Raw genomic sequence first — 22,124 nt, forward strand, 5'->3', positions numbered from 1 at the left:
ATAGAGGCCTTCTCTTATTAACTCTGTTCACTGTAGATACCCCTTATTCTACTTATTTCTTGACTTACTCTTACCATCATCTGACAACTTCTGATGTTTTAATTTAGGGTCATGAGAGAAGAGACTCCATTTGGTTCACAGTTGTATGCCTGACAAACAGAAAATTTCTGGCATAAAACTAGTTTCTGTAAATATTTGCAAAATGAATGAATGTATGTCAGACACTACATTAAATCCTTTCCTATTCTATTATTTCAGTAAATTCATATATCAACTAATTTTATAGATGAGGAAGTAAGAGCTCAAAAAGGTTAAAATATTTTGGTATTTCAAAGTTTGAAAAATTATGTAAACTCTGCTAATCTGCCAGGAGTTGTCAGCCATGATATTCAAAGACTGACTTCTCTGACATATGTCATACTTGGTGAGCTCTGAAAAAATAAGGACGTGAGGTAAAGATCAAGGGGAATATTGGAACAAAATACATAATTAAAGGAAGGCTGGCCCAGATGAAACTTCCAGAGTTCTCAGGGTGAAGGTAAGATTGAGAATAGAGAATAGAGATTCTGGACTGGAACGTAATTATAGACGTAGTATCACATAATCGTGGCAGAGAAAGGTGAAAAAAGGGTGAAGATGGAAAGAAAAAAAAAAAAGGAAAGCATGCTTTGTTATTAATGAGAATTTTCCTTGCACAGGAGGGCTAAATGTCTTGTGTCTGTATCTCTAGACATATTTCAGAAGCGGAGTGGCTGTCTCTGTCAAAGCTATTCTAAAAGACATTCCTACTTTGTTTTGGTAGTTTTATTAGTTGAAATGAGGACAATCTTATAATATTTATGTCTGTTAGTTAATGTTTCTAGTCTGCAGAAGAGATAGTGTTCATATAGCCTCTTTTTATCCAGGTCTAGCAACCTCAAATATAGTCAGCATTTAAGAAATGCTAACTTATGACAGTGATGAGATGATTCAGTAGAGAACTGACCTTTCCTTTTGAAACAGAATACTTGATTTATCAGTTTGACTGATAAATCTTGTGTTATGGAAAGAGATATAGCCACTGAGTCAGAAGCAGTCAAACTCCGTCTAAATCTTTCACTTGTAGCTGGTGAATGTACTTAAATTATCAAGCCTACATGGGGGGATAACATACATTGTCCTGATCATCTCAGAGCATTGTGGCAAATGTGAAAGTATTTTGAAACCGTAAAGTCTACTGTTATAGGAAATTTGCATTTAATAGATATTAATTTTCCTTCACTCTGAATAGACATTTTAATTTCTGGATTTTCCTGTTATTTTATTTTTTAAAAATTATATTTTCTACAACCTTGTCTTCTAGATGAAGGTGAATTCCAAACGTTGTGCAGCATAGATCCCATAAGGCTTTTCTCAGAATATTATATTGTTTATCTTCCACATTTCAAGTCACACAACGAAATATTCATGTGGAAATTGCAGGGAATTAACAGAGGAAAAATAAAGAATTTTAAAAGAATACTTAATAAGTGTCATAGTTTCTTTTCAGATTTTCAAGGAATTGTCATAGCTCAATATACCTATTCCATTACCATGCCAATCTAATCAGAGCTCTGAATAATAAGACAAAAAGACCTGCATGTGGAACTTGGGGGGTTTCTGTAAATTGAAGTCACAGCTACTTATCAAGCTGTTGTGGAGGGATTATTGGTAACTGATGGAAAGAGCCATTTTTTGAGTTTTGATCTTTACAATATAAAGGAAATCTTCAAGTTTATCATCCCAAGTGCTAAATTTTGGGATAAGTAAAATACTTGATCAAGACTAATTCTACAAAGTATGTACATATTTGTATAAATATTTTTCTCCTGTTTTACATATTCCAAGATCATAAATGAATCAACTTAGAATATTTTAACACTTTAAATGCATGATACTTATAATTTAGTACTTTCAATGCTACCAACGAAGTCTGTGGTATATATCTTAAGAGTTGATTATTCCAAGATATATATATTTGAAGACATATTAAGTGACTTGAAATAGAGGCTATATAGTCTTCCCATTATTTCTTTCTAAAATTACAGTAGTCTTCCTATATAATTTCTAATGTGGAATTAGAGATTAGTACTGCTTATTAACACTTAGCAGTTTAGCAGAGGTTAAAGGCTATATTGTGAAAGCAGATGGGCAAGCTCCTTAGTGCCACGTAGGGATAGCAACAGAAAAATATGGGGAATCGGAACAATTTTGTTTAAAAAAAAAACAAAACTACAAAATATTGTAGTTTAAGATATAAGAAGTACATACTGTGGGAAATGCTCCAGTGACATTCTGGCCATGTGTCAATTTTGTCTTTATGTCTGAGTTCAACATTAATTATGTTTGTAATAAATTAAAACTGTTTTCTTTCCCGAATGGAAGGGAAAAGGGTGAGAGAAGAGCTCCTTACTAAGAAAATGGGATGGAAGACATAATTGAGAAAGTAAGGCAGAGAGAAATGATAATATAAGAAATAAGGCAATTAAAAGCAAAAGAAAGAATAATATTACAAAGGGGAAAAGAAAAGAAGAAAACACTGGAATCATTTTACAAAGATCTTTTTACTTCAAAAGAGAAGAGGGTGAAATCTGATCTTCTGTAAATTAATAAAGATTCCATATATTTGAAAAGGTTAATTCAAGTGTGACATTGTGAATATCATAAACATATATCCAAAATATTACAGTATGTTTATACTCCATGTCCATATTCACCTCACTCATTGATTTCACCTGACTTAGCTGATATAAACAGGAAAGGATAATTCCTCAAATCACCCCTTGGTAGGAAACTGAAAGGAGGCCCAGATCAGTCCTGCATTTTATTGTTATCTATTTACTTATTTGGTCTTGTATTCTTAAATTTGAAATGTTTGGTATAATAATAAGGAAAACAGAAATGATTCAGCAGCTATTTTCATAAACAGGATCTGTTTTCTGGATCGTACATGACACACCATCACAAAATAATGGGCTCCAAGCTAGGGCCATAGGGTATTTCATAACATTTAGTGTGTAGGTTGTAAATGTTTTTGTAAATGTCTTGCTGATTTTGTGAAAAGATCTTTTAAGTGATAAAGAGCAAATGTCACCATAGTAAGGTGAACCTGAATAGAATTGGAGTGGGTAAAGTATGACAAAGCGCAAATGAAATGCTGAAAATGAGGAGAATAAAAAGCAGCAGGAAGAAGGCATGTGTCTAAGTGTCTGGGATGTTGGGCAGTAGAGGCTAGGCATCATTGGTTTGTCCTAACTCAAATTACCCTCACACCTGGTCTTTGATCTATGTTCTGCTTTACCTCTATCTTTTATATCTCAGTGAAAAAGTCAACCAAAGTACCAGCTATGAATTGAACAGATGGTGTTGTCAGCAAAGATATTCCTTGTAATATCTTGTAATCAGTTGTAATCAGTTGACCCACTGAATTACCCATGTTCTGTACATGGAGTAAGTGATAAAGTGATGAGTCCATCTTTCGTAACACTTCCCAACTATTCAGGCATTTAATTAATGTTCTGTTTACATACCACTTCCAGATCATTAATAAAGATGTTTAATAGAACTGAATTTTTTTTTAAAAAAAAGATCTTTTGCTTTTCTTCTTCAAGAGAAGAAAATGTCAGTCTATATCATTTTGCCCTTTCTAGTATGTCACCAAACTTAAGCTCTTTTCCTATAATCCAGTATCATTTCCCTTGGCATGTTCAAATTTCTGCCCGTATAAAAAATAAAAATAAAAAATTCAAACAATCAAATTAACCTCTTTCTAATTGGTAGTCCATTTGTCTACTTCCATTTATGGCAAGATTCTTTAAACAGCTTTCTTCATTCATTGTCTCCAAATTTTTTCTCCCCAATTCTCTTCTAAAAAGCTTTAAAATTTAGCTTCTTTATCTACTATTCCACTGAAAGTTCTGCGGCAAGCTACCAGTCATAAGTTATCTTAATGCTTTGTTAAAAACGAATCATTTCTCATCCCTATTTTATTTGACCTTTCTGCAGGGTTTGCCAGATAAATCTCTCTAAGGAGCCTTTCCATATGATTCCCGTGACACAGTGATTTTCAGATTCTACTTTTCTCATTGCTTTGTCTTCAGACCCTGACGTGGTCTTCTCTTTCTCTGAAAATTTTAAAGGTTGACATTTCCTGGGGTAAAATCCTTTAAAATCATCTGGATTTCCACTTTCTCCTTTGGGGTTTTCATTCATTGCCACGGCTCCCAGTAAATGGTAATGACACCAACTTTCATACCTATTTTGAGAACTTCAGATCCACTTATCTGACTTTGTCCAAAATAGCTATGGTATGAAATAAATTAATTAAAAAGTAAATTAGTAACTAAGATTTTCATGTCTTGACTATTAATTTTTTGCATATTCTTGGGTTTGACAAAATTATGAGACATTCTTATATTTATGGTCATTTTACATGTGCAATAGATGTTATTTAAACAAATTCTCATCACTGACTCTCTTACATAGAGAGGGGTACATCCTTTTTTTACAATTAATTTTTAGGGAGTGTAGTTGATTTACAATGTTGCGTTAGCTTCTGTTGTACAGCAAAGTGAATCGGTTATACATATACATATATCCACTCTTTATTAGATTCTTTTCCCATATAGGTCATTACAGAGTATTGAGTAGAGTTCCCTGTGCTATACAGTAGGTTCTTATTAGTTATCTATTGTATATATAGTAGTGTGTATATGTCAGTCCCAATCTCCCAATTTATCCCTCGCCGCCTTCCCCCCAGTAACCAAAAGTTTATTTTCTACATCTGTGACTCTATTTCTGTTTTGTAAATAAGTTCATTTGTACCAGTTTTTAGATTCCACATATAAATGATATCATATGATATTTGTTTTTCTCTGCCTGACTTACTTCACTCAGTGTGACAATCTCTAGGTCCATCCATGTCGCTGCAACTGACATTCTTATATTTATGGTCATTTTACATGTGCAATAGATGTTATTTAAATAAATTCTCATCATTGATTCTCTTATATACAGAGAGGTACAGTCTTAAAATGATCATTCTTTACTTAGTGCAATGGAATCTGAATGGATTGTATATAAGTATCAACCCAAATGTGTAAGTTTGTTGTCTCCTGACAGCTCACATGAAATACCGCATTTCATATTTATGATCTTATTTTAAATAAAAACTCCTGCAGTCAAATCTAGGAGTCTCAACACTGGAATCACTGACCTCCTGTATTTGTATCCCAACTACAATTGTGTTTGGGGAATTGGAGAAACATAACTTGTATTCTTTTTTCAAACAGCACATTAAATAGAACAAGTTGCAGGACTGATATAATGCCCAAAGCTACAGGAAATTGAAACTTATAAACTTCTAAATTTACAGTATATAACAGGTTATATATATATATAAAGGTTTTCTACCTTTAACATCGAAATAGAGTATAATTTCACATATTGCTTTTTTTCTTTTTTAAAGAAGGAAACCTTCATTTTCTTCCTCCAGTCTCTTTTATTCCCTAGCTGGCTCTGCTCAAAGACATCAAACTGAGAAACATTAAAAATGGCATGGGAGCTGAGCTGTTCGCACTAGAGAATTGTTTTCTTGTTGTGAGTTTTATGCAGAGAAAGAGCTGAACTTTTGGATTTAAGTTTAGTTTAGCCTTCTGTAGCAATAATTTTTTTCTAAATTTGTTTGACATCCCCAAATAAATGCTGGGAAAATTGACTTTCTGTGGGAAATCTGAAGTATCTAGAGAATTTTGACCACGGAGTTTAAAACAAAGAAGGATGACGAATTCTGATTTGTTTGTTTTGATTTATCAAAGAGCTCTGACCTGAGATAAAACAGAATTGATTTTTTAAACTTAAAAAAAAGTATTAAGTCCCCAAAATCATGAGAATTGCCTTTTAATCATTTTGCTTAGAGATTCCATTGACTTGAATGGATATTACACCTCGTTCCCCACAGGAAAGGATGAGAATTAATTGTTTCACAAACTCTTGTCTTTAATAATAAGATTGTGTAAGTTATTTGAAAGTATGAAATATAAATGTTAAATTACACATTCAAAGGCTTTGGAATTTGTTTGTAGAACAACCAACACAGAAATATCTTGCATTGCTTTCATGGTTCAATTTTGTCAGCCTAGTGTGCAAAATAAAGAGTAAAGCTCAGGGTTACAGCTTTTCTGCTTATATATGTGTTGACAGATTGTGCTTATCAAAGTCTAGAGGTTCAAGGACGGTGGCACGGCAGTCATCACTGGTTCAGCCATGGCTGTCTTTAGCACTACAGTGGTTTTGACAAAATTGCAAATTGACCTCAAGCTGCCCTTGAAAGTTGTAAGCTGAGATATGGCAAGCATATGCCACTAGGCCTCAAACCCAAACCTGCCAAAATGGTAAGAATTGGTTGCTGAGTAAACCTGTTAAAAATGTATCCTTTTACCAATTAAATAGATGGAATGAGTTTATATATTGAATTCATTTACTATTTAAAATGCTTTACTTAGAAAGTGATTGCTAAACAAGGAAAGAGAAAAAATATTCTTTTTTAGTGTGTCAGGTTAAAGTGATGTGACTTCTTAGAATGTAACACTGAACTTGAAAATCAGTATGAGTACAAAACTATTTACTTAAGGTAGATGAAAGCAAACACACTCTTCATTTTAAAACACTTGCTTCAGCAGACTGTATTTTCAATTTATCTGAGATGACGTACATTTTGCTGAGCTAACATGGATAACAACGGAAATCATCAATGCTCAAATATATTGTCAGTGTTTCCATGGAGACCAAAGAAATCATAACCACTGAGTTCAAACATTTTGAGAAAGGCTAAATACCACACCACACATAAGGTGAAGAGTGAATGGGAAGAAATTAAATAAGTGAGAGAAATGCAATTTTATATATGCCATGCTTAATATGCAATAAACTGAATTCTTTATTCTCCTTAAATTCTCCCAAATAAGTACAGTTGTGGTATGTGATGTAGTGAGCAATGAGTACCTTGACCCTGAAGTCAGAACACTTGGGTTTCAGGACTGACTTTCCCTTAACAGCTGCTCGTCTTAGGGCAAGTAGCATAATTCAGTTATTAATTCCGTTCAAGGAGCTTAAAAGGAAAATCAGTCAGAATCGAGATGAGCAGCTGAAGAGTCAAAGGTCTAAAACCAGCAGAGATTTCAAGCTGCCTTGCCTACATCTTTTTTTTTTTTTAGCCCTCAGGATGGTACCTTTTTCAACTTGCTAATATTATGCATTTCCTTAGCCCTAGTCATTACAATCTGCATCTCTTTGTCCTAGAATCTAGTTCTACTTTTGCAAGGTGGAGTATAGTAGTATGTTGGGATTCTTCACTTTTCCTCTTATGTGGTTGGTGAGATTTACATAAACAAGAAACTTAAAAGAACATTATTTCAAAAACTGATACTGGAACTATCTTTGAGGGAACTACGAGTAGAAAGTGATGCCCAAGAGTATGAATATGTGAAGGGACAAAATGAAAGAGAGAGAGAGAGAGAGAAATATATGAGGAAAAGAGAGGAATTTGACTTTCCATTTGAAATGGAGAAAGTGTTTCTAATAAGAGGAGAAGAAAAGAGGGGGAAAGAAGAGAGTAGATGGTGAAAGGAAGTTCCTCAGAGGTCACATAGCCACAACATACTTAAAAAGAGTAACGTCTCCTGTGCAACTTGACGTTGTCTACATTTCTGTGATGAAATCCACATCTAAATCATCTCACCTCCACCTTAAATAAATCAACGATACTTACTCCCAAGGTTGTGTGTACGTTGTGGGGGAGAGGAGATTGTCTTTTTCTTAGTAAACAAATGTCTTCATTTGCAAACATTTATTGAGTATCTTCTGTCAGGCATTGTGCTAGGTGCTGGAGACACAGTCATTTTAGGAAGAGGTGCAGGAAGGAGTTTATTAGCCAATTGGGCAAGCATTTAAGGTGCCCATAGTAAGTGCTATAATTGAAATATACACGGGTACTACCTGGGAGGAGGGGCACATACATCACACAACTCTAAAGAAAGATGTCTTAGAAAATATGATTCTAGAAACTTACTTTTAAAGGATGGAGTGCTAACTCTTTTTCTATAAAATAGGGTGTGTAGTAATTGCTTTAACTGCTTCACAAGAATGTTCTATGGAGCAAATGTGATAGTAAAATCATTATAGCTAGGAAAACACCATACATATATGTAGTATGTATATCTTGATGTTAAATAGCCCTATAAGAGTAAGGCTAGAATCAGGAAAAATCAGATAAATATGCATTTATCAGATGATATTGAGATATTACTTTAACATTTATTCTGCATTCATTTAATAAAAATAAGCCTGTTTTCTTTCTTTTAAATTGCATGTATCTTTTAAAATATGTTAATTAAGGAATATTAGGTTGAGCCATATGAAATTGCTATTTTGGTTCATTAAAGACAGTTGAATGTTAGCAATTTCTTATGCTTCAACCTAGTATGTATGTCGGACATACTAGTTTAACTTCTCTGAAATTGGTTGTTATGTTACATTTAACCCACATCCATAACTGCATGGCACTAATAAGGCACGGTGATTATGGAGAGTAGTTAATGTAATGACGGTTACAAAGTCTGGTTCAAAAATTTTCTTAATGCAAGTTGGCAAAAAATTTTGCATTCTTCTTTCTTGTCCTCTCCATTTAATTTTGCAATTGTATGAGACAATTTCTTAGAAGGTATATTAAAGGATTTTAAATTTATACTAAAACAAATCACTTGCTCCCTGTTATCATAAATTGTTTGCTTTTGGAAGTTTAGCTAATTGCTAGGAGCAACTTCTGGTACTTGCCGGTGGCAGGCTGGCCTTTCTATTTGGAGGTCAGACTAATAGTTGCATGGAGAGTTTTGTACTCAGATTTTTCCAATACTCAGCAAGTAACGGTAACTACCAGGGAGGAAACTTTGTAACTTCCATTCAAGGATTCTCTCTCCTATCAAAATGGACTAATTTTTCTTTCTCAATTTTTTAATACAGAGGCACGTGTTGAGACCTGTCTTAATTGTCACCTTGATTTTCAGTCATAAATGTTTTAGTATTTGCTATAACTCAATGCTTATATACCCCCAAAATTAATATGTTGTAAACTAACCCCCAATGTGATGGTAGTAAGAGTTGGGGGTCTTTGGGAGGTTATTAGGTCACAAGGGCAGAGCCCTCATGAACGATAATAACACCCTTATAAAAAGACCTCCGAAAGCTACCTTCTTCCTGCTGAGGATATACAGCAAGAAGACAAATGTCTATGAACAAGGAGACAGGTTCTCACCAGACACTGAATCGGCTGCTGCCTTGATTTGGGACTTTCCAACCTCCAGAACACTGAGAGATATGTTGTTTATAAGCCACTCAGCACATGATATTCTTATTATAGCAGGCTGAATGGATGAAGACAGTATTCTTCATAGATGGATAAACAGGCTAGTTGTCCATCAAAATCCACTATCCATTGTAATATAATAATGGCCATGAACATGGCTAGACTATATTTGCTAAACTCTCTTGCAGCTAGGTATGATTATATGATATGACTAAGTCTTCCCAAATGGATTAACAGTAGAGGTGATATGTGCCAGGACTGTAAGAGAACAGATAATCATTCTCTGTCATCTCTTTCCCCTTCCCTCAAATCTGATAATAGAAACTCCGTATTTCAGTTTTAAAGGTTCACCCGAGGACAATACTGTAGCCGATGGCTGAGGAGTAGGATGGAAAGAATCTGGGTCCCCCGGGCAGTTATGCACCATCTTAGAACTCTTACACTTGAGAAATAATTTTGTATTTTGTTTAAAAAGCTGAATCTGGGGAGGATTTCTTTGTTAAAGGGGCTAGTGTTACTCTAAGTAATATAGCGACCCATCCTAGCCTGGTGGAATCCTCCACTAGGGCAACTATGTGATGTGCTAAGAAGATAGCTTAGCTCTACCTCCAATTCTGCAAGGACATGGAATATACATTTCAACAACTTCAACTATAAATTGCTAGCTTTGTTAGAAACTTTTGGTGCTCTGCCCAGACCCACATTACAGGCCTGGTGGACCCGAATCCAGCCACAGCTAATGGGACCATTCTCCTCACCTGGATATGTCTCTGAGGTTATACCTTATCCCAGAGGTAACTCACAGCCAATACTGCCAGTCCCCTTAATTCAAAGTGGTCAATTATGAAATGGTATTTATTTGCAGGCATTTGCTGAGAATCTTCTACATGCCATGCATCATGCCAGGTAATACTGAGTTGAGTATAGGCTTTAGCTGGATCCATCCCTTTGCCAATGTTCTTTCCTGGACCTGTCCTTCATCCCTCACTCCCATATAGGTGTCACCTGAGAGAAATTTCTCATTAAATAATCTGAACAAGAATCTCCGAGAAGATGCTGCTTCTACTGAACCTAGCTTTAGAGTTCAAATTAAATGATCATGAAGTTCTGTTCATTAAAAAAATTACTTAAAACCAGGAATAATCATAGAATTTTACACTCATAAGTGACTCTATAATCTGTTGGTTTCATTTTACATTCTAAGGCCTTGTAAACTCTTTTTCCCAATATATATTCTTTTGCATATATTGGAAGATTTTGGCCACCATTTAAATGATTTTTTAGTTTATTTACAAAATACATGTGATTGTGCTGGAAATAGAATGGTTATTATGAACAATGTTAGATCATATTTTAGAACCTCTATGATAGGGAGAACTTTAGCACTCATATTCACTCCAATGCAGTTAACAATTTTATTTTTTTCACTTTTAAAACAATATTCTGTCCTTTATTCTCTTATTTCCTTTGTTATAATTAGATCATTGCTAATCCCAATGGATCAAATAAAAATTTCATTCTTCTTTAATGTAAAAAATAGGCTAGTGTAAGATATTTCTTGGAAACTTCTCTATGAATCAAAATATTTTGGAAGGGCAATTCAACCATGTAACAAACTTTTTGTTAATTAGTACTTGAATCTTTCAGCTCCAGCTTTTTTTATAGCTGGAAATGGGGATCTAAGAAATTTAATCTTGAGTTTCTTGGGAAATTTTTAAGTGTAGAATTCTAAGATTTTTTTATCTGTGGAATTAAAATCCAACCCTTTCTATTGATAATATTATACATTCAAATTTATATTCAATGAAGAACTTTAAATAATGTAATTAGTTATTGATAAAAACATGATTTATAATATTCAAACATCTTGAGCTCATATTTTTAAAATAAATTTATTTATTTATTTTTGGCTGCTGGGTCTTCGTTGCTGTGCGTGGGCTTTCTCTAGCTGCAGCAAGCGGGGGCTACTCTTTGTTGCGGTGTGTGGGCTTATTGTGGTGGCTTCTCATTGTGGAGCATGGGCTCTAGGCGCGCAAGCTTCAGTAGTTGCGGAGTGTGGGCACAGTAGCTGTGGCTCGTGGGCTCTGGAGCACAGGCTCAGTAGCTGTGGTGCACGGGCTTAGTTACTCCATAGCATGTGGGATCTTCCCGGACCAGGGCTCGAATTCGTGTCCCCTGCATTGGCAGGCAGATCCTTAACCACTGTGCCACCACGGAAATCCCTGAAACATCTTGAGTTCATATTATCCAGATGTTTATTTCAGCTATAATGACCACACCCTGCAGTCTCAACTTCTACCAGTGAATCAATAGTTCGTGATTGCCATATTATCTATCTAATGGGACTTTATAGACATTTCTCAGAAAGGAAAGTAAAACACTAAAACATAGGCATTTTCTTGTAGCTTATTTCTTGTCATAGATAATGGACTATGTCTAGCAAGCCAATTCCATTTTTATGGTAAAAGAGCTACTTCTCTTGATTTACTTAAGCCTATGTTCCTCAAACACTGTTCTTAAATCATTCAAACATTATTTCATTAAGCATTATAGTAACTTGAAATTTGAAAACTTTGGTAAGCTAATGGATATTTAAAGAAAACATAAAATTATAGAGTTCAAATTAGTCATGTGATAGTTTTCCCAGTTCATTATTCAGAAAATTTTTAGAATTTGAGTGATAAAGAAAGATAAAAAATCAATAAATGTGATACAATTAAAACTTAAAAATTAGTTGCTTACATTTTTCATGTTCTCTTCTGGACTTTGTTCACATTCATATGCAAGTTTTATATAGTTTTATCTTCACAGTTTTATCTTTTGCTTCTGACAATATTTTAATTTGAATAGCAACATACCACTGAGAAGGTGTGCCATAATTAGCTGTTTATATTTTATAAATTAAAATCTCTATTCATCATGCCATGTAGAAATATTCATAAGTAAAATAATTGAGAACTTTCTTTTTATTGGTTTCATGGTGTTTTGTATAGCTGAAAGCATGATAATTTCAGTTCTCCAAGTGTAAAAGGAGAAAAGGTCACCAATAAAAAGCATAATCTGGAAAATAACATTTTATTACATACAAGTAGAATCAGGCACGAGTTGGATGAAATATGTTTTTTTGTTTGTTTTTCGTTTTGTTCTTTTACTTTAGAATTACTTTTCTGATGGGCAAAAGGGAAATTAAAGCATTTATTAGAGCTCTGTGTGGGTGTGCATACTAAAGAGAAGACTAAACTAATATTATAGACCCTGTAAAAAATTAATAAACAGAAACCTCAGAGTTAGGGGACTCTAAGGGGGAGCTCTCGTGCCCTGAGATGATAGCAGAGCCCAGCAGAAAGAAGAAAAACTCCTCTTCTCTCCAGGCAGAGACTCAGCCAATAAAAGCCGTGGACTCTGTTTGCTACAGCCCTCCCGACTTCCTTTTCCTCTTTATAAAAGTGCTCTCCTTCCCTAGCCATGTGGGAACTCGCACATGGCTCACCGCGGTTGCAGACCCTAAATTGCAATTCTCCACTGATCCTGAATAAACCAATCTTTACTGAAAACATGTCTGGCAGTCTACTTGTTTTAGGTCAACATGCTATGGGTAGATACTAGTAAGTTGATTTTTTTTTTTTTCAGGTTTTTCCAAACAGGCCCAGGTTGGCTCTTTGGTCTAGATTTTTATTTTCATTGCAATATTGAAAATGAATAGTGGAACAGTTCCCTTTAAACTTTAATAAAGAATTGTGCCTTAGTCCCTAAATAAAATCATGATTAGAACCATAGAAACTTGCCAAATAGAGACTCTTGAGATTTAAGTTGTGACAGAATCTGATTCACTGACAATGCTTAAGGCTGGAGTCAAGATTCTCATAAATTTTAACAACGTGGCTCCAAACTTGACCCTGTCCAATTACTTTTCTGCATTGGAAGTGATTGCAATTCTGGATCATGTCTAGGCTGCTCAGTGCAGGTAAGATTTAAAAGCCATTTTCTGTAAAAAAAAGCTTGCCTTAGCAAGATAAATAACGTGTGTGATCACTTCTCTCCAGTTGGTTTGCTGGCACTTTTTGGTTAGTATTGAAATAGGAGTAATGGCATATTCTGTGGTTTCTCCTGTTCTTTTAGGACAAAAGAATGAATGTGGATTCCATTAAAGTTGGAACAGGAACTATTTTAGAATGAATCCCTGATGTTTATGGGCAGATATTAGCTATGTCAGAAATAGTCTCAGGTGTGGCTATTTTCCAAGTTGTTAAGGTTGTAATATAAAGAATAAGTTTAAAATGTCTGGATCATTACTTTAATTCTTAGCTAACAGGAAAAGTCAGCAATATGGACAGCCATGCACAACAAGAGTATAGGGTGGTAGGTACAGCCATAAGGAAAACAACAAAAACTAAATTTTACCAAGAATTTCTAGAAATATTTTAAAGTTGTGTTAAACCACCACATTTCATGACTGTTATGACAGCATTTGCTAAAAGATTCTGAGAATCTCTTCTGAAACTGATATTCACCAAATGTCATGCTGTAATTATGACTAGAAAACAGCATTGTGGTGTTCCATATTCATTAATCTTGGATAATTGTCACACCAAATGTGCAGTTTTAAAAGCAAATAAGATCAGTTGCTGTCACTGAAAGCTTTACTCAGAAATCAAAATCAATGCTCCTTTTTTTCTACTTAAGACTGTACAATTATTGGAAGATGGCAATTAGAGCAAAACTTATGATTTATAGCTCTAACAAATACAAGATTTCTGCTCCAGATAAACAGGTTCATAATTCTCTCAGTACTAAGATGTTTAATAAACTTTCTTTATTAAAGAAAGATACACAAAATCTATATATATTATTATAGACCTTGTGAGGCCTTCTTAAGAATAGCTTAGTTATGAAAAATCCATTTGAAATTCCAAGAAAATTTTTATAGTAGGGAATGAATCACTCTCTATGTTGAAAATCATGCTTACTGAGGCCCAATGTTTTCTCACAGAGGACAAGGTAGGGCATAAGGAGGTTGGGGCAAAATAAAACTATTCTTTATGATTAATATACCAATTCCATTACTGTGGAATGACTCCAATTTCCATCAGAATGCAGATCCCTGGTGCCTACACCAGGAAAAGACTTTCTTAAGAGAGAGATAAGGTTCAGCATTTTAGACAATTTTTGTGCCCTAAATTTAAAATCAAATGGATGCTTGTAATTTCTCCCCTAGTTTTAAAGAGAAAATGAGTAAGGATTATTGGCTCTATGGCAGATCCCATAACTCCTTCAGAACTTCTTAGGTATGTGGTTTTGTCATAAGGGTGAAAACCCATCAAATGTGCATCCTAAACAAAATGAGGTATTTGGATTTCTTCCATGAGTAACACACAAGCCCCTCAGGACATTGTCCTATTTTGATCAGGCTAGGACTTGCCAAAACCCCAGAAAGGACAGCTGAGCAATATGGTAAGAAAAAAATTGTAGCTTTTACATTAGTTTAAACATTTTATTCACTAATATATTTTTATTTCATACATACAAAACAATATACGTAACCTATAAGCAAGCTATGGAAGATGTTTGTAAAATGAATACTGTGAATTTATCACCCAACTAATGACACAGAATGTTACCAACAATGTTTAACCTCCCTGGTTGCACCTCTGACTTTTTCCACTGAAGTTAAGCACTACTTCAAGTTTATCATTCCCTTGCTTTGTTCATGTCTCCTACTGTACACTCACAAGAAATTATCTAAGGTATATATCTACGAGTAGAATTTATGGGTCATGAGTTATCCATATATTCTTTGCTTGTTAAAGCAAATTTGCTTTCCAGTTTACCTATACCAGTTTAAATCCCACTAGAAATGTATAAATCCCCATTGCCGCACATCTGAAGAAATTCTTGGACTTCTCAGAATTTAAAAAAAATTTGAAGTAGTTCATGTAAAGTGGTATCATAGAGATAAAATTTTTCTCACTCATATTTCAAAAGAGAATGAATATATTTATTTGTTTGTTAGCCATTGACTGTTACTCTTCTAAGGAGAGTTTATTCAAGTCTTTTAGGAATTTTCTTTATTAAGTTGTTGGTCTTTTTTGAATTGTAAGAGTACTTACTATTGTTTAAATATTGATTATTAGTTGGTTAAATAGGCTGCAAATAGTTTCCCAGTAGGTAACTCATATTTTTACATTCTTTTACTAACAATAATTCTTAATTGAATGTAGTCAAATTTACCTGTTTCTTTTTGGTGAGCTGTTTTTGCATCATTTTAATCAAACATTTCATAGATCCAGAATCATAAAGACGTTCATCCACATAACATCAACAGAGGAATGGGGAAAGAAGATGTCGTATCTATATACAATGGAATATTACTCAGCCATAAAAAAGAATGAAATAGGCCATTTGAAGAAACATGAATGGACCTAGAGATTATTATACTAAGTGAAGTAAGTCAGACAGTGAAAGACAAATATCTAATGATGTCATTTATATGTGGAATCTAAAAACAAAAAATGATACAAATGAACTTACAAAACAGAATTAGACTCACATACATAGAAAACAAACTCATGGTTAAAAAAGGGGAAAGGGGAGGAGGGATAAATTAAGAGTTTGGGATTATATGATACACACTACTATATATAAAATAGATAAACATCAAGGACCTACTGTATGGTATGGGAACTATATTCAATAATTCAATATCTTGGGACTTCCCTGGTGGTGCAGTGGTTAAGAATCCACCTGCCAATGCAGGGGACACGGGTTCGAGCCCTGGTCTGGGAAGATCTCACATGCCATGGAGCAACTAAGCTCTTGCACCACAACTACTGAGCCTGCATTCTAGAGCCTGTGAGCCACAACTACTGAGCCCATGTGTCACAACTACTGAAGCCCGTGCTCCTAGAGCCTGTGCTCCACAACAAGAGAAGCCACTGCAATAAGAAGCCCTCACACCGCAACGAAGAGTAGCCCCCGCTCACCACAACTAGAGAAAGCCCGCATGCAGCAACAAAGACCCAACGACAAAGACCCAACACAGCCAAAAAAATAAATAAATAAAATTTAAAAATAAAAAATTAAAAAAAATAGTTCAATATCTTGTAATTACCTATAATGGAAAAGGATCTGAAAAAGAATACACACACACACACACACACACACACACACACACTTTGCTGTACACCTGAAACTAATATAACATCGTAAATCAACTATACTTCAATTAAAAAAAAAAGTAGGTAGACATTAACAGGTCTTTTAGATGCAAATGTACATTTTAAGTACATGCATAGCATCTTTCCTACAAGCTTCTCAAAATATCAAACATTTAGATAAAGCAGCCCACATGATAATCAGAGCTTTTATTTTTAAAGTCAGATACACTGAGATAGATTTACATATAGAAAAATTCATCTCAGTTCTGAGTTTTGACACACACATATAAATCAAATACAATATAAATACGTACAATCATGTAACCACCGCCACCAAAGTAAGAACAGTTCCATCTCTCCAAGAAATAACTTGTAGTCCTTTGTTGTCAATCCCTGTCCTCAACCACAGTCTGAGACAACCACTGATCTGTTTTCTGTCCCTAGAGCTTCATCTCTGTGTATGTCTTGTCCATTTTTAACATTAGTTGCTTATTAGAAATGTTTATTGAACATCTACCACATCAAAGGCATCGTTCCCCACAAAATTACACCAGTCTATTAATATTCAACATTCATTTCTAGTCAGATTCGAACATTGTTCAGAACAAAATAAATATCAATTTAGAAATAGCCATATGCAAATCTCTCCCATAATCACTATACTTTTTTTTACTTTATAAGTCTAAAAATGGAGACAGTGATTGGTGGGACGTTTCTTAATCAGTGAATGATGATAAACAGTTTCTGGAACTCACACTGACTTTCAAAACACAAAGCCTTTAGAGCTGTTTCAGCCATAGCTTTCAACTGTAGTCTTTCTCTGTGTTGGAAGAATTGTAGAGTCTAGCACTGCAAATCCCTGCTGATTGCACCACCATGTATCTAGACCTGGGCTGATTGATTTAGGTGAAATTGGCTGGAACAGATTTGTACCATCAACAGAGAAAAAAACAAAACAAAAAAGAAACTAGCATGTTGATACACATTATACTCCAAGTTATGCCTCTTCAAAATCAGAAGTGAAAATCAAATTGTTAAGAGTTTCTCTTGAGCTTTCCTTTAGAAAGGTTCTAGCTTTGCAAAATGGCAGTTTATTTTTTGGCACAGAATTTCCCATCTGAATTGATGAGCCTTTATTTTTGTCAGTAAATTACTCACAATAAGTTGGTCAAAGTCTTTCCCTTCGACTTAGGAAGTATGGATCTAGGCAATTCCTTTCACTTTTCCCCTTGAATAACAGTTCTTTTTTATTTTAAACTAAGGGTATTGTTTAGTGTAAGTCAAATCAGAAAAGTTGAAATATGACTAAATTATCTTCATAGTCAAAGAGTACTAAGATTATTCAAAGTCCTAGTGTCATTTTATTACCAAATATACTTTCTCCTCCTTATGAATTAATATTCAAGCAACTTTTGACTTGAAATACTTCAATCTGTTTCAAATAAAGGAAAACAAAAAGTTTTAAAGCTCTTTTATTAAATCTCAGTAACTCTTAAGCTTTTGAACTGCATCTATGCATAGCTTTCTCATTTCTCCACTTACATAAAATCACAATCTTCTTTATGGTAGGGATAATATATATTTTTATCTGCCACTGTCCTCAAAGTTATTCCAAGCACATTAGAATCTATGTGATTATTTAGAAAATAACTAGTTAATTAAATTTCCCACAGGTACAAATAAAAATCAGATATTTTAGCTGTAAGCCTGGGGGAATAATTGCATGGGGCTGTCAAATTAAGCAATTCATTAAAAAATTTCTTTTACATGTGCAGGCAGCATCTCTTTTAGGAAGCCTGTCTCACAACAAGTCTAAGCTAGTCTCTTAATACACTGTAATATAATAATCTATTAATTTGATTGTTTCATTCACAAAACTGAAAATACCTTGAGATTATGAATGTGTGGCTTAATCATTTTTTTAATCTTTCCTGTAGAAAGCATCTACTTCATGTTTGTTAAATAAGTCAATATATGTTGAAAATATTTCTTTCATACTATAGTATGCTGTAAAGAGAAAAACTATTTAAATATGCAAGATAAGTAAAATATATTATACCAGGTATACAGTTAGAAATATTGACTTAAATGTGGTTTTCATTGCTTCAGGAAGTTATCAAGAACACAAGGCAACAAAAGTGGAGTGTAGAGCAAAGGTACTTTGTGTCTGCAGAAACTGGAACTTAGGCATTGAACCACAGTGGACTTCCCCAAATGTATGACTTTGTGTCTCATTGACAAAACTCAGCACGCTGTAGAGGTGGCAATGAGCAGATAGGTCCTATTGCTTATGCTTTTGGTGTCATACCCAAGAAAATACTGCCAAATCTAATGCCATGAAGTTTTTCTCCAGTTTTCTTCTAAACGTTTTATGACTTTAGCTCTTACAATTGTCTTTGATCCATTTTCAGTTAATTTTGGTGTATGATATAATGTATGGGTTCAATTTCTTGTTTTTGCATGTGGGTATCAAGTTTTTTCAACACCGTTCGTTGAAAAGACTGTCCTCTCCCCATTGTATGGTCTTGGCATCCTTGTCAAAAATCATGACTATATATGTGAGGGTTTATTTCTGGACTCTCTATTCTATGCCTCAATCTGTATGTCTACCTTCCTGTCAGTACCACACTACTTTGATTACTATAACTTTGTTGTAAATTTTGAGATGAGGAAGTGTGAAATCTCCAGCTTTGCTATTGTTTTTCAAGACTGTTTTGCCTATTCAGAATCTCTTGAGATTCCATATGAATTTTAGGTGTCATATCTAAAATATCATCACCAAACACAAGGTCATCTAGATTTTCTCCTGTTATCTTCTAGGGCTTTTATAATTTTGCAATTTACATTTAGGTCTGTGATCCATTTTGAATTAATTTTTGTGACAGATAAAAGGTCTGTGTCTAGATTCATTTCTTTGCATGTTGACTTCCAGTTGTTCCAGCACCATTTGTTGAAAGACTATTTTTTTATCCATTGTAATGCATTGCTCCTTTGTCAAAGATCAGGTCATATGTAATTTAAAGTGATAATTTTTAGACCATAATCCTATCCCCAACAAACTTTTACTCAATGGCTTTAATATACATTGTTGATTGTTACCAGCATCAATTGTTATATTGGAGATTGCAAAATGAACCTGACTTTAATTGATATTTTTATAGCATGAAAATTTAATGCAGTAAGTTAACTCCATAATATCTTTTAGGCTCATAATATTAAAAATAAATGACATATTCCAAGTTGGGGTATTTTAAAGAAATACAAAGAAATGCTTAAAACCAAGAATAACTTGGATCAACATATAAAAATATACCATAAATCATATGTTTTTTTATTTTTAAAAAAGCATTTTAATTGTCTCATATATTGGTATAAAAGATCTCATAAATATTTTTATTTTAGTGCCTTACCATAATATATTATTCCAGTAACTTTTATAAAATCCACAGTTTTTAGCAAAATATGCTACCCCTTAAAATAGACTCTGCCTGGTTCTCTGAGCTTCTCAGTGTTTTCTACCCTCCTTTTCAATACTTGAGCTCCAACCATAATAAAATTCTTGCAGATAAATATGCTTACCAGTTCAGAGCCTTAGGATTTTACACATGCTAGTATTTTATTGGAATGTGTTTTCTTCTCAATCACTTGCAAAATCCCTATTCTCCTTTAAAGTTTTAAATCTAGCATTATTCCCTTGGGAAACATCCCAGATTGATTTTAGTTAGAGTTGACTATTCTCACCTGTTCCTCCCCCAAATCCACTATATACTCTTATCACAGCACCTAAGTCACTGTGTATGCAAGGGGCTTTTATGAGTCTGATTCCCATTCTCAAGAGTTAGCTCCTTGAAAGAGCAGGAACCTTATCTGTGACACTCTGCTGGATATATAGAATAGTGGCTGCTGGATAGCTGGTGTAAACCCACCTAACATGATTCAAAATGGAGTAACACCTGTCAAGGGCCCCTATGAAATCTCTTTCAGACACCCAAGAACTGTAAAATTACTGAAGACTACAAGTCTATTCTCCGAAAAACCACATCCTATAGAGACACAGCCAGCCCGGGTACTGCTGGACCAGGATAGACATGAACCCACCGCCTTTTCATGCACCTTGCCCTTTGAATCCCAATAAAAGACTCAAAGCCCCACCCTTCAGTGCCAATGCCACTCTATGCATCTGGTCCCTTTTCCTCTCTTAGAAAGTGAATAAAAACTCTCTTTTCTCCTCTTGCTAATATTTCTGTGAATTCTTTCACAACCTGCATCAGCTCACCTAACAGCTGGTTTCAAAGAATGTTTGATGATTTAATTATAAAAGTTTCAAGATATTATATACCACAAAGAGAATGAGAAAGGGTCCTTAGGACCTAGGAATTACAGACGAGGAGCAAAGAGCCTTGGTGCAGGAAGCATTATAAAGATAAATTTCAGATCTCACACAAACACTGCCTATTTCAGAAATCACATTTAGGCCTGCCTTGTTTCTATTTAGGTAAGGGACAGTATTATGGTTTAAATATGTGTGCCCCCAAAATTCGTAGGTTGACATTCTAAAGCCTGATGTGATGTGATGGTAGAAAGTAGGGCCTTTGGGAAGTACTTAGGTCATAAAAGGAAATCCTCAAGAATGAGATCAGTGTTCTTATAAAAGAGACCTCACAGAGATTCCCTTGCGCCCTCCACCATGCAAGGGCACAGCAAAAAGACACTGGCTATGAACCAGGAAGAAGGTCCTCGCCTAAGCATGCTGACACCCCAATCTTGGACTTCCTGGCCTCCAGAACTGTGAGAAAATAAATTTCGGTTGCTTATAAGCTACCTAGTCTGGTATTTTATTATAGCAGCTCAAATGGACTAAGACAAAAACCCCACTCTCAATATCAAAATCTGTGTTAAAATTCTCCAGAGAAACAGAATCAACAGAATACACAGAGATATATACAAGAGGATATTTATTATAGGAATTGGATCACTTGGCTGTGGAGGCTAAGCAGTCCCTCCTTGAAGTCATCTGTAAGCTGGAGAGCCAGAAAAGCTGGTGGTCTATTTCAATCCAAGGCCGAAGGCCTGACCACCAGGAGTTCCAGTGTCCAAGGGCAGGAAAAGGTGAACATCCAGCTCAGGAAGAGAGAGTGGAAATTCACTCTTAAACTTTTTGTTCTAATCTGGCTCTCACTGTAACAGATGATGCCTACCCATGTTGCTGAGGAGACATCTTTACTCAATCTACTGAATGAAATGCTAATCTCTCCCAGAAACACCCTTAAAATACCCCCAGAAATAACACTTTACCAGCTATCTGGGTGTCCCTTAACCCAATAGAATTTACACATGAAATTAAAAATCACAGGTAGGTTATAAAAGCTCTCTTTGGACTCAGTAGATTTCTGGTCTCCCAATGGAAACACTGGACTCAGGTGTGTCTCATTGTCTAAGCACTCTTAGATATCAAAGATTTGAAAGGATTTTAAATGTACATTGATTTTTGGTTGAAAAAAAATTCACAGATTTCTGTATGCCAAGAATTCACTTTATCATATCAAAAAGAATGTGCAAATGCACGCATCTTTTCGGCCTCCTATATAGAA

This window comes from Aethalodelphis obliquidens, unplaced genomic scaffold, assembly GCF_003676395.1.
Source record: "Aethalodelphis obliquidens isolate GAN/ISIS:26980383/991018 unplaced genomic scaffold, ASM367639v1 scaffold39, whole genome shotgun sequence".
In the NCBI taxonomy this organism is placed as follows: Eukaryota; Metazoa; Chordata; class Mammalia; order Artiodactyla; family Delphinidae; genus Aethalodelphis; species Aethalodelphis obliquidens.